Genomic DNA, 15,635 nt, shown 5'->3' with positions numbered 1-15,635 from the left:
AAAATTGTGAGGCAGGCTAGCCGTGTTTCTCCCCAAGAGGCGGGGGGGAATTAAGGGGATGGTTGGATCCTGAAAACGGTCCAAGATTTTCATATACAGTTCTACAACTCCCCTCTCCAGATAAGGAGGCCAATTCCCCAGTTTTGGTCTATGATCATAAAGTAAGAAATGTAGTCATGTCTCCAGTAAGGGCTGGTTGTACTGTTTGTGCTTCATTCTACAGGCTTTCTAAGCAATCTACTTTTAGATGAGAAAATGACAATGGGTATCGCCCAGTTATAAGCATTAAGCCTGGGCAAAGCACTACGCTACGCTCACGTAGTTTGCGAAGTTTGCGCTACTTCGCACTACGGGAATTGCACGTAGCACAGTGGAAACACGCGTAGCGTAGTGTCGCGTAGTGCAGAGGTCATTTTTTGCTTGCTCGCGGTCCTCAACGTCAAGTTGGCGACCGCGAACAAGTAAAATGACATCCCGGCGAGACTTTTTCCTTGTTCGCGATCAGCAACATCAATTTGCTGATCGCGAGCGTGGAAAATAAACCTCCCGGCGAGATTCTCAACGCGGGGAGGTCAGGTTTCTCATTGCGAGTGGTCGCGTATGCTCGTGACCGCTCGCGATGGGAAAATACCAGTCCGCGTTGAGAAAGCTGCCGCTCGAGTAAAAATCTACTCGAGCGGCAGAAAACTACAGCTCGCACAGTGCAAGATGCCGTTTTCAATGATTGCACAGTGCCGGATGCTTGTCCGCACTGTGCAATCATTGAAAACAGCATCTTGCACAGTGCGAACAGAGTACTTTGCAGTTCGCAAAGTGCTACGCGTAGCTCGCGTAGCTCGCGTAGTGCGAAGTGCACTTTGCGTAGCTACGCGTAGCGCTACTTCGCGAACTACGCCCAGGGTTAATAAGCATCCAGGAATTAAATGGGTGGTTGATTTGTGGCCACTTCAAGATGGATGGGATTCACTCCTAAGGGATACCTCGCTCCCTTACGATTGGTTCGTAAGGCTCGCTCCAAAGGAATGCATATTGTTCAATCCCCATTTTCCTCCTCACAGAACATTTCTTCAGTTCCGGTGGAAGGATCAATCTACAATTTACCTGCTATTGTGTTTGGTCTGTCTTTAGCACCTTGGTGCTTCTCCAGGGTCTCGAGACCAGTCATGGAATGGCTAAGGGCCAGCGTGATTTGTCTAACAGTATATCTGGAGGACATCCTCCATATGATTCAGAATCTTGTACAATTTCAAATGAATTTAAAGGTGATAATCTCACTCCTGGACAGGCTGGGATTCATCATGAACAAAAAAAAGTTGGAGATAGTGCCTCTCAGTACATCACTTTTTAGACTTTCATTCGGTCCATCAGACTCTAAAATTCCACCAGAAGAAATTGAAATCCATCAAGAATGAGCTGAGGATGTCCCAAAGAAGAAACTTACTCACTGGTAATCCTGGCCAGACTGGGGGACTCTAGCATCATCGAGTCAGGCAGTATTCACTGCTTTTTGCTCTACAGGGCACTGCAATGATTGGAAACTTCTTCTATCTCTACGGAGGAGATGGGACTCTCTACAAAAGCAAACGTCAAGATCCACTGGTGGCTAGACCACATGAAGGTTTGGAACAGCAAAGCAATGTTTGGGGCAATTCTGGAAATTGTGATAGAGTCGAACGCAAGCTTTCCAGATTGGGGAGCTTGCTGTGGAGTTGTTACCCCAGTTGGACAATGGTCAGAAGAAGACCTGGGCATTCACTGGCGTGCATGCCTGTGTGACCGTTCATCCCCAACAACAGAAGTAAAGAGCTGGGGGGCACTAATGGATAAAGATCTTACCATGGCCACCCAGGCAAAGAAAGTGGCAGAGGCATGTTTTGGTCTCTCCTGAGAGCCCTTAGAAAGACAATTTAATGGCTACCTATGGATACTCAGAGAATAGTTGTTCAAAGTGGTATGCAGTCAGAATATGGAGTTTTAAACATCAATATACCAAAATATCAATGTTTAAATAACGATATGACAAAATATCGACCTGCAAGAATATCGTCAACAAGAATATCGAAATGCAGGTAAGAAATATTGTTTTACTGAATATCGAATTTAGTAATATCACTAGTAAAAATATTGTTGTATATAATATTGACAATATTTTTAGTGTTCTGTATGTTAGTATATGTGTTAAATGTATAGCTTATTTTTTAAAGTATGTTACAATTTTTTAGTAATAATTTATTTTATGTTAATTAATTTTTGCGTATTTAAGTTCCGTAGCGGGTTGTGGGTTTATAGGGGAAAAGGGTGAGAAGTAATTTAATTGTAATATATTTATTATGAATTTTTTAGAAGTGATTAATTTTGTTTTAAATAAAATATTGCGATTTAGTTCCGTAGCGAGTTGTGGGTTTATAAGGGAATAGGGTGGGAAGTAATTTTATTATTTACTATTTTTGTATTTAATAATTTATTTTGTTAATTATGTTAAAATGTTATTAATTAGATATTAATTATTAATAATTAATTGGTAAATATGCTAATTGTGTAATTGTTTTGGGTGCGGGTTGTGGGTTGATAGGGGAGTATGGTGGGAAGAAATTTAATTAGAAGCAATTAATATTTTTAATAATTAATATTTATGTAAATAATATTTTATATTGTTAATTGTGTTACATTTTTCATTAATTAGTTATTAATTGGATATTAATTATTGATGATTAATTGGTAAATACGTTAATTGTGTAATTTTTTTAGGAGCGGATTGTGGGTTGATAGGGGAGTAGAGTGGGAAGAAATGTAATTATAATAAAAAAATTATACTTTTTTATATATAATATTTATTGAAAGTTATTTTATAGTGTTAATTGCGTGAACTAATTTATTTTTGATGGTTTTTAAATTGCTTGGTAATTGTTATTAGTTAATTAATTAATTGTTAATTAATTATGTTAATTGTGTAATATTTAACAATATTGGTGGTGTCGTTTATAGGGGAATATGGTGGGAGGTAAATTATTTTTGAAAAATGTATTATTTGGTCATTTATATTCATTATTTTGCAGGAGTGGGAATAATAAATTATTCCCCTCCGCTATCCAACACTTTCCCTACTGTTGTATTTGCAGGAGAGGGAATAGTAAATTATTCCCCTACACTATCCAATACTTTCCCTACTGTTACACTTGGTGGAGTGGGAATAGTAAATTATTCCCACCCGCTATCCAACACTTTCCCTACTGTTGCACTCGCTGGAGTAGGAATAGTAATTTTTAGTCACCCACTATCCAATACTTTCCCTAATGTTGCATTCGCTGGAGTGTGAATATTAATTTTTAGCCACCCGCTATCCAACACTTTTCCTACTGTTGCACTTGCTGAAGTGGGAATATACATTTTTACCTCCCCGCTATCCAACACTTTCACTACTGTTGCAATTACTGGATTGGGAATAGTAATTTTTAAACCTCTGCTATCCAACACATTCCCTACTGTTGCACTCACTGGAGTGGGAATAGTAATTTTTATCCACCCGCTATCCAACACTTTCCCTACTGTTGCACTCACTGGAGTGGGAGTAGTAATTTTTACCCCCCGCTATCCAACACTTTCCCTACTGTTGCACTCACTGGAGTGGGAGTAGTAATTTTTTACCCCCCGCTATCCAACACTTTCCCTACTGTTACACTTGTTGGAGTGGGAATATACATTTTTACCTCCCCGCTATCCAACACTTTCCGTACTGTTGCAGTCACTGGAGTGGGAATAGTACATTTTATCGACTTGCTATCCAACACTATCCCTACTGTTGCACTCGCTGAAGTGGGAAAAGCAATTTTTACCCACCCGCTATCCAACACTTTTACTACTGGTGCACTCAGTGGAGTGGGAATAGTAATTCTTACACACTCGCTATAAATAAAATTTAAAACAATTGTAAATTTGGTATTTGTAAAGCACAAACTACTCACCCTTACGGGTCTCAAGGTGCTAGGGGCTGTCGTGGAAATTAAGTGAGCTATTGCCCAGAGTCACATGGTGCTGAGCTGATCTGCTGTCGGGGATCAAACCATAAGCCCTGTGTTCTGAAATCAGCTGCCCTGGCCGCTGCACCACACCTCTCCACTATCCAACACTTTCCCTACTGTTGCACTTACTGGAGTGGGACTAGTAATTTTAACCTCTCTGCTATCCAACACTTTCCCTACTGTTACACTCCGTGGAGTGGGAATAGTAAACTATTCTCCTCCGCTATCCAACACTTTCCCTACTGTTGCAAATGCTGGAGTGGGAATAGTAAATTATTCCCCTTCGCTATCCAACAATTTCTCTAATGTTGCACGCTCTGGAGTGGGAATAGTAATTTTATCCCCTATGCTATCCAACATTTTATTTACTGTTACAGTTAATGTAGTGTAAAATATTTTTTTTACAAATAATTAATAATTGTATTATTTTTATTTATTATATATATAGATATATATATATATTGTATATTTACATGACAGGTTTATGAATATCTATATATATATGTGTATTTATAATTTTTATTATGTTTCTAACATTTTATAATGAAAGAAAATAATTATTTATTAATATTATTAAGTTAATATATATATAATATATGCCTGTGTTGGGGGGGCCCTTGGGTCTCGCCCTGTGTCCAAGTCGTAGGGCTGTGGGTGACAGGGGGTCCGACGCGGACCCCCAAGGCAACCACCCATACATTTTGTGAGCCGGACACTCCGGCTCGCACAGGCTGTCCGACGCATGCATCGTACTGGCTTGGTCATAAATCGCATCCATTGCACACCACGGTTAGCTTACGACCGAGACGTACGGAGCGGTACGGACCCGGAAACAACTCGGTCGGTGAATTTCACATAGCTCGCATCGTACTTGCTCGTACAGCTGTACGAGTTGGGCGGAATACACGCGTACGGCTCGTGTTTTTCCGGCCGGATCGCGTTCGGTGCCCTTCCGACCCGGATCGGAATCGGCCCCTTAGACTATGGTAACTCTCTATTCAGGCAGCCCTGCGTATGTGATTCGTAAGGTGCAAGTCCTCCAAAATGCCGCAATCTGAAAATTGCTGGGTCAACCAAAAACACAGTCTGTGCGTCCGGCTCTGGAACGCCTTCATTAGCTACAAGTGAGAAAAAGAATTGAATTTAAGTTCTTATGCATTGCTCATAAGGTGAAATATGCACATGGCCCACACATCCTCAGTCACCTTGTTACACCATACAATAATGTGAGAGCTTAGATCTAACAATCGCACCCTTCTGCCCATTCTCAGAATTAAAAGAGCTATAGACGGAGGCCGATTCTTTGGTTATCTAGTGCCTAAGCTCTAGAATTCCTTGCCTGGTCACCTCAGATCTAACAGCAATTTATTACATTTCTGGAAGCAACTGAAGATGCAACTCTTCTCCCTAAAGCAATGCACTTTATTCTCATGATTCTTGTTAGAGCTGGGAAGCCCGTCTCTGGGTAGCTATGTGCTCTACTAGACTCTGTAACATAACATAACATTCACATCAAATACTTGGAATCCCTGGTGGGGTCCTGTTTGGTACTCCTGAAAATGGGTGTAGCAATAGCATTTTGTAGAACTTTAGAAGTACTATTGTAATACGACTTAAGGTACCACAAAATGCAGTGTGTGAATAGGCCTCTAAGTGTTTTGATTCTCTTCTTGTCTTGAGGTACTTGATGGGTGTCTTCACAAGGAAAAGGGCATATGGGCTTCACGTGCTGTGAATAGGAAGTAAAAATCACTAAAGTACCAAAGCTTGTTGAAGTGACTGAGACGTAACCACTCAAGCGTTCACCTGTGTCATATAGTGCCCCCTACCTCTATTTATATTGAACAATGTGGCTTCCATTTTCATTCAATACAGGATGCCAGTCTATGTGGGTATGATACATATGTTATAGCTTACACCGTGATTGTATAGATGCAATATATTTTTATTGTTTAGAGACGGGGTACTGAGGTTTGTACTTAGCAGGTCTAATGAAGATGTTAGATTCTTGGCCATTTACCTTTTCCAATATTAGTGATTCTGTATTTGTGCTATAACAGGACATATATCCCCAAAAAATAAAAATTTGCTAAATATGTGTGGACTCCTAAAGAGCCATAACACAAAGAATGCTCCATTATGGAAGGCTTTTAAAAGTGGCGTAAAAGTGTTTTTAATCAATTATCAAAATCAGGAAATGGAGGACGAGCATGTGGCTTAATCAGGCAGAATGCAAGAAGGACAAAAAAGATGGATGGCTATGAGGCACTCACTGATTTTACAAAATGGGAAACAAGCAAGTGGTAAGGAAGGAAGAGGTATGTAAAGCAAAGACAAAGGGGTCTATTACGATGGCGGGTGGACTCGTTTTGGCAAATGGGACCACCCGCCGCTATGTGTGCAGCGGTCCCGCAAATCCAATTAGGATGCGCTCGTCACACTGGCAGGCACATCCCGTATTTTTAACATTGCGGTGGGCGGTGCTTTCAGCAGCAGCCGCCGCAATGTTAAAAAGGCATTTGTGCATTTGCATGCACATCGTTGCAGGCACCGCGCGGTGCCTGCCACGTTGTGCGTGCAAATGCAGGGGGATGGTACCCCCATGTGCACCCCCCACCCGCCAACACCCTGTGGTCCCGCAACGAGCCCCCACATGCAGACTCGAAAGCCTTTCCATGGCGGCAATGCCCCAATGGAAAGGCACTTCACCACCTGCATCTTTATATGGATGGCGGTGTCTTGCAGACACCGCTACCATATCAATCCCCTTTTCCACCCGGTCTCCTGTTAGACCAGCGGAAAACCGGTGGACGGTCTTTCCGTCTGCTGGGGTCCCCCCTGCCATCCTAATATGGCGGGGGTAAATGGGAGGCGGGCGGTGAATAATGGCAGGTGGATCGCCACCAACATGCAGGTGGTGGCGATCCGCCCGCCATTATAATGGACCCCTAAATGTCTGCCTATGAGACACACGCTTGTTTCAGAAAATAGTGGAGAAGCAAATAGCAAGCAAGGTACCATAGAGAACAACGACAAAATGGCCTCCTATAAGCACTCACTGGCTTTACAAAATGGTAGACAGGCTCATGATTTGGCAATGTAGAAGGCATTGAGAACAGAGACAAGATTGCCACCTATGAGGCACACAGTAGTTTCAGAAAATGATGGACAAGGACATGGCAAGCAAGGATGAGACTATGAGGACAAGGAGAACATAGTAGCATTAAAGCTCCATCCTCCCCTCCACAGCAAACACACACAGCATAGTAGAGAAAGGATTGTAAAATGATATATCTATAATGGGCCTATGTCAATATACCACCAGTAAAACAGTAATGAAAATATGAAAAAAACAGTTGAGAAAAAATAATAATAGTACGGCAACATGGAAACTGGAAAAATTGTTTAAAAATGCCACAGATAGCCCTAGGAAACATTTACCACAGCCAAAGAGTTTAAAAAAATGTTCATTAATCAACCATGTGCACAGACAGACAGACACACACATGTGCACACACACACAACGTCAGGCAAGTACATGGGGGAGAACATGGTTTAAAACAGAGGAAAATGACTGGCTTCTCGGTCTCGGTGTGGTTTATTATTCTAACCCGTCTCACAAACAAAGTGGAACATATATATACTTGGGGAGAGGGGTGTAGATTTTGCTTTTCTAACTCTAGTTTTCGAAACATTGAGGAAAGTGCCTGTATGTGAGTTGAGGTTCCGATTTGCTATTGTAACTCCAGTCTACAAACATTGAGGAACGTGCATATACTTGCAGGGGGTAGTTTTATTATTCACAAACACAGTTGAAAGTGCATACATTTGGAGAGTCTTACAAATTAAATAAAACTAAATATTTCTTAACTTTAAATTTTAACTACAAAATTATGCATATATATTAATTACTTATGGCCTGAATTATAGTTTCGAGTACAGAGTAATGTTCGTCAGAGCACCAGAGGAAATCACTCTACTGGAGTAAATTACTCCACTGCCCCGATGGACATTCCATACCCTAAATTAAGAGGGGTCTGCCGGCACATGGCCATTTCTTAACATTTGCAGGAACCGCCATAATGCCATTCCTGTAAAAATCGTAAAAGTTGATCGGTCGTCACACTTTAACAAAGTTTTACCTTTTCTAAAAACAAACTCCAAAATTAGGGGGTTGATTCCGATTCTGTATTTTTTTTCCCGTACGACTTGTATCCGTAATTTTTCCCGTACGAATCATACAAGTCCCGTCCCACCCGTGAAGTACGATTCATACGGGAAAAATACATACGGATCGGCCCCATCCGTACGAATTAGATCGGGAAAAGTTGTACGAGACGGACCCGGACACTTTTCCATACGAATAAAAAAAATACAGTCCGAGCGTACAAGTACGATCCGGACCGGCTTTCCGATTTAGGATTCGTACGGAAAACGTCCCCAGGAAAACGGGGAATAACTTTACCTGCTACAAACCAAACTTTGTACGACTCGTATCCCGGGAAAAGTAGTTCCGGGGTGCGAGTTGTACAGGCCCCCCCATGCATATGTACGCACCTCACAACAACACCGCGTATGTACGCACCTCACAACAACATCGCGTATGTACGCACCTTACAACAACATCATCGCGTATGTACGGTGCGTACCCCAACATCGCGTATCTAGGCACCTCACAACAACATAATCGCATATGTACGGTGCATACCCCAACATCGCGTATGTACGCACCCCACAACAACATCATCGCGTATCTACGGTGCGTACCCCAACATCGCGTATGCATGAACCCCACAACAACATCATCGCGTATGTACGGTGCATACCCCAACATCGCGTATGTATGCACCTCACAACAACATCATCGCATATGTACACACCGAACAACAACATCATCGCGTATGTATGGTACGCACCCCAACATCGCGTATGTAGGCACCTCACAACAACATCATCGCGTATGTACGGTGCATACCCCAACCTCACGTATGTACGCACCCCACAACAACATCATCACGTATGTACGGTGCGTACCCCAACATCGCGTATGTAAGTACCCCACAACAACATCATCGCGTATGTACAGTGCGTACCCCAACATCGCGTATGTACGCACCTCACAACAACATCATCGTGTATGTACACACCTCACAACAACATCATCGCGTATGTATGGTACGTACCCCAACATCGCGTATGTAGGCACCTCACAACAACATCATAGTGTATGTATGGTGCGTACCCCAACATCGCGTATATACGCACCCCACAACAACATCATTGCGTATGTACGGTGCGTACCCCAACATCGCGTATGTACGCACCCCACAACAACATCATCGCGTATGTACAGTGCGTACCCCAACATCGCGTATGTACACACCTCACAACAACATCATCACGTATGTACGGTGCGTACTCCAACATCGCGTATGTACGCACCCCACAACATCATCGCGTATGTACGGTGCATACCCCAACATCGCGTATATACGCACCTTACAACAACATCATCGCGTATGTACGGTGCGTACCCCAACATCGCGTATGTACGCACCTCAAAACAACATCATCGCGTATGTACGGTGCGTACCCCAACATCGCGTATATACGCAGCCCACAACATCATCACATATGTACACACCTAACAACAACATCATCGCGTATGTACGGTGCGTACCCCAACATCGCGTATGTACGCACCTCACAACAACATCGCGTATGTATGCACCATACATAGGCAATGTAAAACAGCACAAGGAGGTTCTATTCGACTCGCACAACACCACAAAACATGTCTACAGTGCACAAAACATGGAAATGACTGACCTGGCCACATCCAAACAGACAAACAGAGGGGCAAACTCACAACCACCCCTATAACACACCCACCAAAAATTCAAACTGTGGCCCACCCACAAATGGACCAATAAAAAGGGCCCACACACACAAACCATGAGCCTTTGCAACAGACTCACTGCAGCTAGAGAGCACACACCAACAGCTGCACCCATCCACCTTAACATATACACCTTCACACAACCTCCTTCACACATACCCCCTCTTCACATTCCGACCCACACCTTCATATTCAGATCCACAACCATCCACACCCTCACCCCACACCATGCCCACAGACAAGAATCCAAAGTTCACAAGGGAGGAGCTGGACATCCTTGTCTAAGGCCCATTGTTCTGTGACGAACTAATACAGCGTGGCCATTACCCTGACTAGGACAAGGGACCTACTAAGCAATCTGGACATCCCATCTTCCTGTTGTTTGTCGCATGAGAATAGCGTCCTATTGTACCTGATCACCTTGCTTTTGTAACATGTTTTGCATATAGATGCTTCAATTTGTCTTTGGTTTATGTATAATACTTTATTTACTGTTCAGCGCTCTGATACCCGCAAGGGTCTTGTCCGCGCTCTATAAAACTTTCAAATAAATAAATAAATAAATAATGAAGTCATCAGAGTTGAGCCACAGCTGTTTGGAACATTGGTCAGACAGACCAGCATAGCCGAAAAATCACGCCTGTGGCAGAGGATCGTCGATAGGGTGAATGCCGTTGCACCCATCAGAAGGACCAGGACTGAATGCCAAGCCAGGTGGAGCGATCTGCGGAGGGCGGTCAAGCGAAAAATGAATGACGACTACGCCCAGAGCAGCATCACTGGAGGTGGTGGGCCCCGCAGACCAGTACATTTCCATCCCTGGGAGGAGAAGGTGATGGACCTGCTTCCGCCGGTGGGAGTACATGGACTTCAAGGACTTCCAGAGCCTGGTGAGTACACAAACAACTTACGTAACATGGGGGTAATGGCATCCACACCCCAACTACACAAAATGCACGCAACTACCCCCAAGCCCTCACCGGCCAGAACCACAGTAAAAAAAAACGCTAATGCCAATAACATGTGTATGCCCCATTGAGAAAGCAAGGCCATGCTATGTCCCATGCTACACGAAGCACCAACCCAAGAATGGATATCCGCATGGTGGGAGGGTGGGTGTCACAAAATGCATTTTTGGACTCCAAATCAGACACAATTGCCCTCATCCCATATGGCCCAGGTACATACCCATGTACCATGCGCAATGCACAGGGATTGGGAAAGTACTGACAAGATAGCTGACACTTGGCCCGGGTGTAGGCAGCACAAGGCCCTCCTGTGACCAGTGCAAACACAAACACCAAGACAACAAGGTCAGATATCTAGGACAGGAACTCACACTCACTGTCATGGCAGCATGCTCCATGGGGGGACAGCTACATCACCTGGGAGCCCCAGTGCAAAATCACACTACACCCACCAGCAGGCCCTGTCACACACACCCTTTACACAAGCAGACACCCCCAGGACAGGCAATGGATTTACCCACTGTCACAATGGACATGTGACACAACAAGACCAATACATAGCCGAAGAAGCATCCAAGCCAAAAATCTACATGTCAAAGACTCAGGAGAACATATCAATCTGTCCCCCGCAACATACCCACCCACAAGTGAACATTGAGGAGACTGCTAGGCACATACAACTACCTGGAGGAACAGTTCCAACTTGAATGTGTATGAAACATGGATGTTGCATGAAACAGCATTAACATTGTCTGTCTCTCACACACAGGGCAACGTGATGAATCTCCCCCCAACAATGGGGGTGAAGAATCACAGTCCCAGGCTCGGGAGGAACCTGATCCCACCGGCAGTGACGCCTCTCAGCACTCCGCGGATGACCCCGACCGACCTGGACTCTCTGATGTCCAAGCCCCAGCAGCACCTGGTTCAGGAACATCTGTGCCAAACACCACCCTCATTCCTGCCACATCCCAGGAGACACCGAGGAGCCCTGCCCGCAGTGAACAACTGAGCCAGTCTGACCAGGAGGGACAAGGTGCGCCGGGCACCCAGGAGGAGGCAGACAACACCGCCACTGCCATCCCTCAGGGGTCCCGTAGACCCGATGTGCCCACAACGGCAGCCCAGGCTTGTGTGGGCAGGGGTGGTGGGAGTGGAGGCAGGCGGAGGCGAGAACCTGACCAGCCAGATGAAGGGACCGGTATGTCACACATAGACAACATCATGGACGCATACCGGTCGTGACACCAGGGAGTTCAGCCAGGTAGTGGTGACCCTCACAGAGATGAAGAACCAGCAGGCCGAGCAACACGCCAGTCAACAAGAACACCAAGGACGGATGGAGGCAAGACTGGTTGAGCTCCTGGCGGTGCAAAGGGACATAAGCCATTCACTCCGTCGGATTGCCGACAACATGGGCAACCCTCCCTGTGCCACCAGGCGAAGACCACGACCAGCCACAGGGAGGGAGGAGGAGGATGAATCGTCTGACGGAGCATCTCAAGCATCGTCAAGGCCTGCATCTGAGGGTCCCCGGAGGAAGGTGGGTCGTCCACGGAAAAGACCGTGAGAGGCATCGGACCATCCACATCTCCCAGGTCACCTAGCTTGGCACCTGGCCTCCATGTGCGACAGCATCACCTCATTGACTGACATCATATGCCACATGAACTTGCTGGTCACAGTCTGACCAATGATGCCAAACACTGTGGCCTGGACTCTGATGACTTCAAATGCCAAGGATCCCATCTCCCCCTGTGAACTTTGGATTCTATTGTCCCTGTATTGCACCTTTTTCTGTGCACAAATCACGCCCCAGACCTATAATAAAAAAAATTATAATTGTAATTTTATGTTGCAGTCATTTAGCATGAGTCCACAACATACGTGTGGGGATATGTCAAAGTATGCCTGAGTGTGGAACTAGCTCCAGCCATCCATACACTTGGATCTGAGTCCAGTCGAGGACACACATGGGTCACAATGTATCAGTCAAATACAGACATGGAGCCCAATACTCACCCGTGATGGCCTCAAGCTGCTGAGGGGGGGCTTGCAATACTGCTCAGATAGACCAATTTGGCAGAGTATCATGAAGGTGTAGAGGTCATGGGTCATGTTGAGGTTCCCAAGGAGGGAGTCCCAGGTCTGTTTGGCGAGGTGGGAGAACTATCTCCTGCATGCATTTTTCCTGTGGATGTGATGAATGGTGGCCAGGGCAAGGTGGGCTGCACGGAGTTGGGCCAACTGGGTGTTGGATGACAGACGTCCAAGGTCGGTTTTGGGTCTGGGGTTGTGGACTGCCTCCTGAGTGTGGTTGAGGAGTCTGGAGGTGATCCTGCAGCAGACAGTGAGCCATTCTAGCTATCTCAGGTGGACGGTGATGTGGCTGGGGCGGGGGATGTTGAAGATGAGGTGTGTGGATGCACCCTGGATGTGGACAACTTCTCCTGCAGTTTTGCTGTTGTTCCTCCGTAGAGGGCGGTGCTGTAGTTGACCCGGCTGGTTTTGTGGACCTGGGGGACGGTCTGTCTTGCCTTGGAGTGGATCTATCTGTGGATCATTTGCAGCATGCAGAGGGTGTTGCAGCATGAGGTACAGATGGTGTTGAGTTGCATGGTAATTGTGAGCGCTGAGTCCATGATGAACACCAGCTTCCGTGCGTGGCCACTGGGTGCTGGTGCGGTGCCCAGGCCGGTGGGACACAAGGAGTTGACCCAGCCGTAAAGGGACAATCCTCAGATGATGACCTCAGTCCTGTCCAAGTCCAGTCTCAGGTGGCTGATGTTCAGCCATTCGTCAACGGATCTCATGCCTTCTTGAAGGTTGGATCTGGCAATGGCTGGGTCTTTGGTGAGGTTGAGGAGCAGCTAGGTGTCAATGGCATACGAGATGATGATGAGGTCATGTGCACATGTGATGGTGGAGAGGAGGGTCATGGAGACATTGAAGATCGTCACGCTGAGATTAGCCCTGGGGCATGGGCCTCATGACCCCAGTGTACTACATGCGGCAGGGTGGAGGCCGACTCCCTGGGCCTTGCTGGTGAGCTACTTGTTGATTTAATCCTGGGCCCTCCTCTGGATACCAGTGTTGGAGATGTGTGAGCTGACAGCGTGGTAGCACATGGTGTAGAATGCCGTTGAGAGGTCAAGGGGGGTTGTCTCACCATTGTTGAGCAGGGCAAAGTTGCCGTTGGTGGTGGCAATGATGACGGTTGCAGTGGTGTGATTACTGTGGAAGATGTTCTGGTGCCGGTTGCCTGGAGCTGTTTGCGCGGAGGAAGTTTGTCAGTTGCTCGTTGAGTGTCTTCCTGATGACATTTGCTGGGTAGGGAAGCAGGATGATGTTCTAGGAGATCCTGCGGTACTGCCGTCCGTTGTTGAAGAAGGGCCTGGGTCTCTGCATGCCTCCAGCTCCCATGGAATGTGACAAACTCAAAGGAGACATTCAGGACGCGCTGGATGTGGGCTTCAAGGATGGGGAAGGATGTGGTTGAGATGTTGTGTGGGAAGGGGCCTGATGGAGAGCCAGAGTGGATGGTGCACATGAGCCAGGTGGTGTATTTGCTGCTGACGGGAGCCCAGAACCTGAGGGGGGTTTGTCCCGCGGATAATAGTGCTGTCTGCCTCTGTGTGCCAAGGCTGTCGTGTATGGCCATGAGCTTGCAGTGGTAGAAATTTGCAAGGGATTTGATCTGCCTTGCAAGGGTGGGGTATCTTTTGGATGGAGAGCTGCTGTTAGTCCACTCACAATGTTGATGAGCTCCTTTATGTCGTGTGTTGTGGTGCCTCGGCCCTATCTGAAGGATCTCCACTTGTCCTTGCTGATAATATGGTGATGGCTGTGTGTGGCGTTTTCCAGGGCTGTAAGGTAACTGATGGTTCTTTGTGTTGCAAGGTTTGCACAAGAGTCTGGCTAGATCTGTATGAGTCCAGTAGGTCTGCCTTGTCCCAGGTGGCTTAACTGTTGTTGTGCTTCACAAGAAAGTCTGTCAATGAGGCAAGATTGTTGGATGAGTTGTTGATCCAGTGTGTGAAGTTTCAGAGTGTGGCGGGGGTGTTGGTTCGAGTGTCCCACACAGCTTGTCTGTGGCGACTTACATCAAGCATCTTTGGGGGATCGGTAGCGGGGTGTGGGGCAGTGTGTTGCTTGTCGGAGACGTGGATGCAAATGTTGATGGACCAATGATGGATGGTGGTGTGGTTCTCCTCCAGCAAGAGGTTACTGGCCCCCAGCCACATGTAGCCTGTGGAGGTGGGGGCATGTGTGCAGATGTACGTGTTGATGGCTTTGGGGATTTGTGGATGTAGGCCTAGAGATCTGTACAAGAGAGTTACTCTGAGGGTTGCCAGGGGGTTGTTGCAAAACCGGATTTGTGACTCTGAGGGTGTACTTGTGAATAAATTGCAAGCCATCCACCGGGATTGTTGGTGCCGTCCCTGCGGGTGATCTTGTATCTGTCAGAGATGGCAATGAAGAAGTTGTGTGCTGAGGATGCTTTTATCCATGTTACTGTCATGAAGGTGATGTGTGGGGCTGTTGTGTTGAGGAAGTAACAGAGTCCAATGGCGTGCTGGTGGACGGAGCGGGTGTGGAGTAGGAGGCACATGACCTGGTTGTTCTGACAGGGTCTGGTAGGCGGGGCAGCGCTGTGTAGGCAGTTGGAGTTGCACACTCAGCATGCAAAGGTGTCGTGTGTGCGCTTAGGGGTTGCCTGATAGCAGGTGGTTGCTTGTCTGGTGGACA

Source organism: Triturus cristatus, chromosome 3_2 (assembly GCF_964204655.1).
Source record: "Triturus cristatus chromosome 3_2, aTriCri1.1, whole genome shotgun sequence".
Lineage (NCBI taxonomy): Eukaryota > Metazoa > Chordata > Amphibia > Caudata > Salamandridae > Triturus > Triturus cristatus.
The sequence above is the reverse complement of the archived record's forward strand: the minus strand, read 5'-3'. Positions refer to the sequence as shown.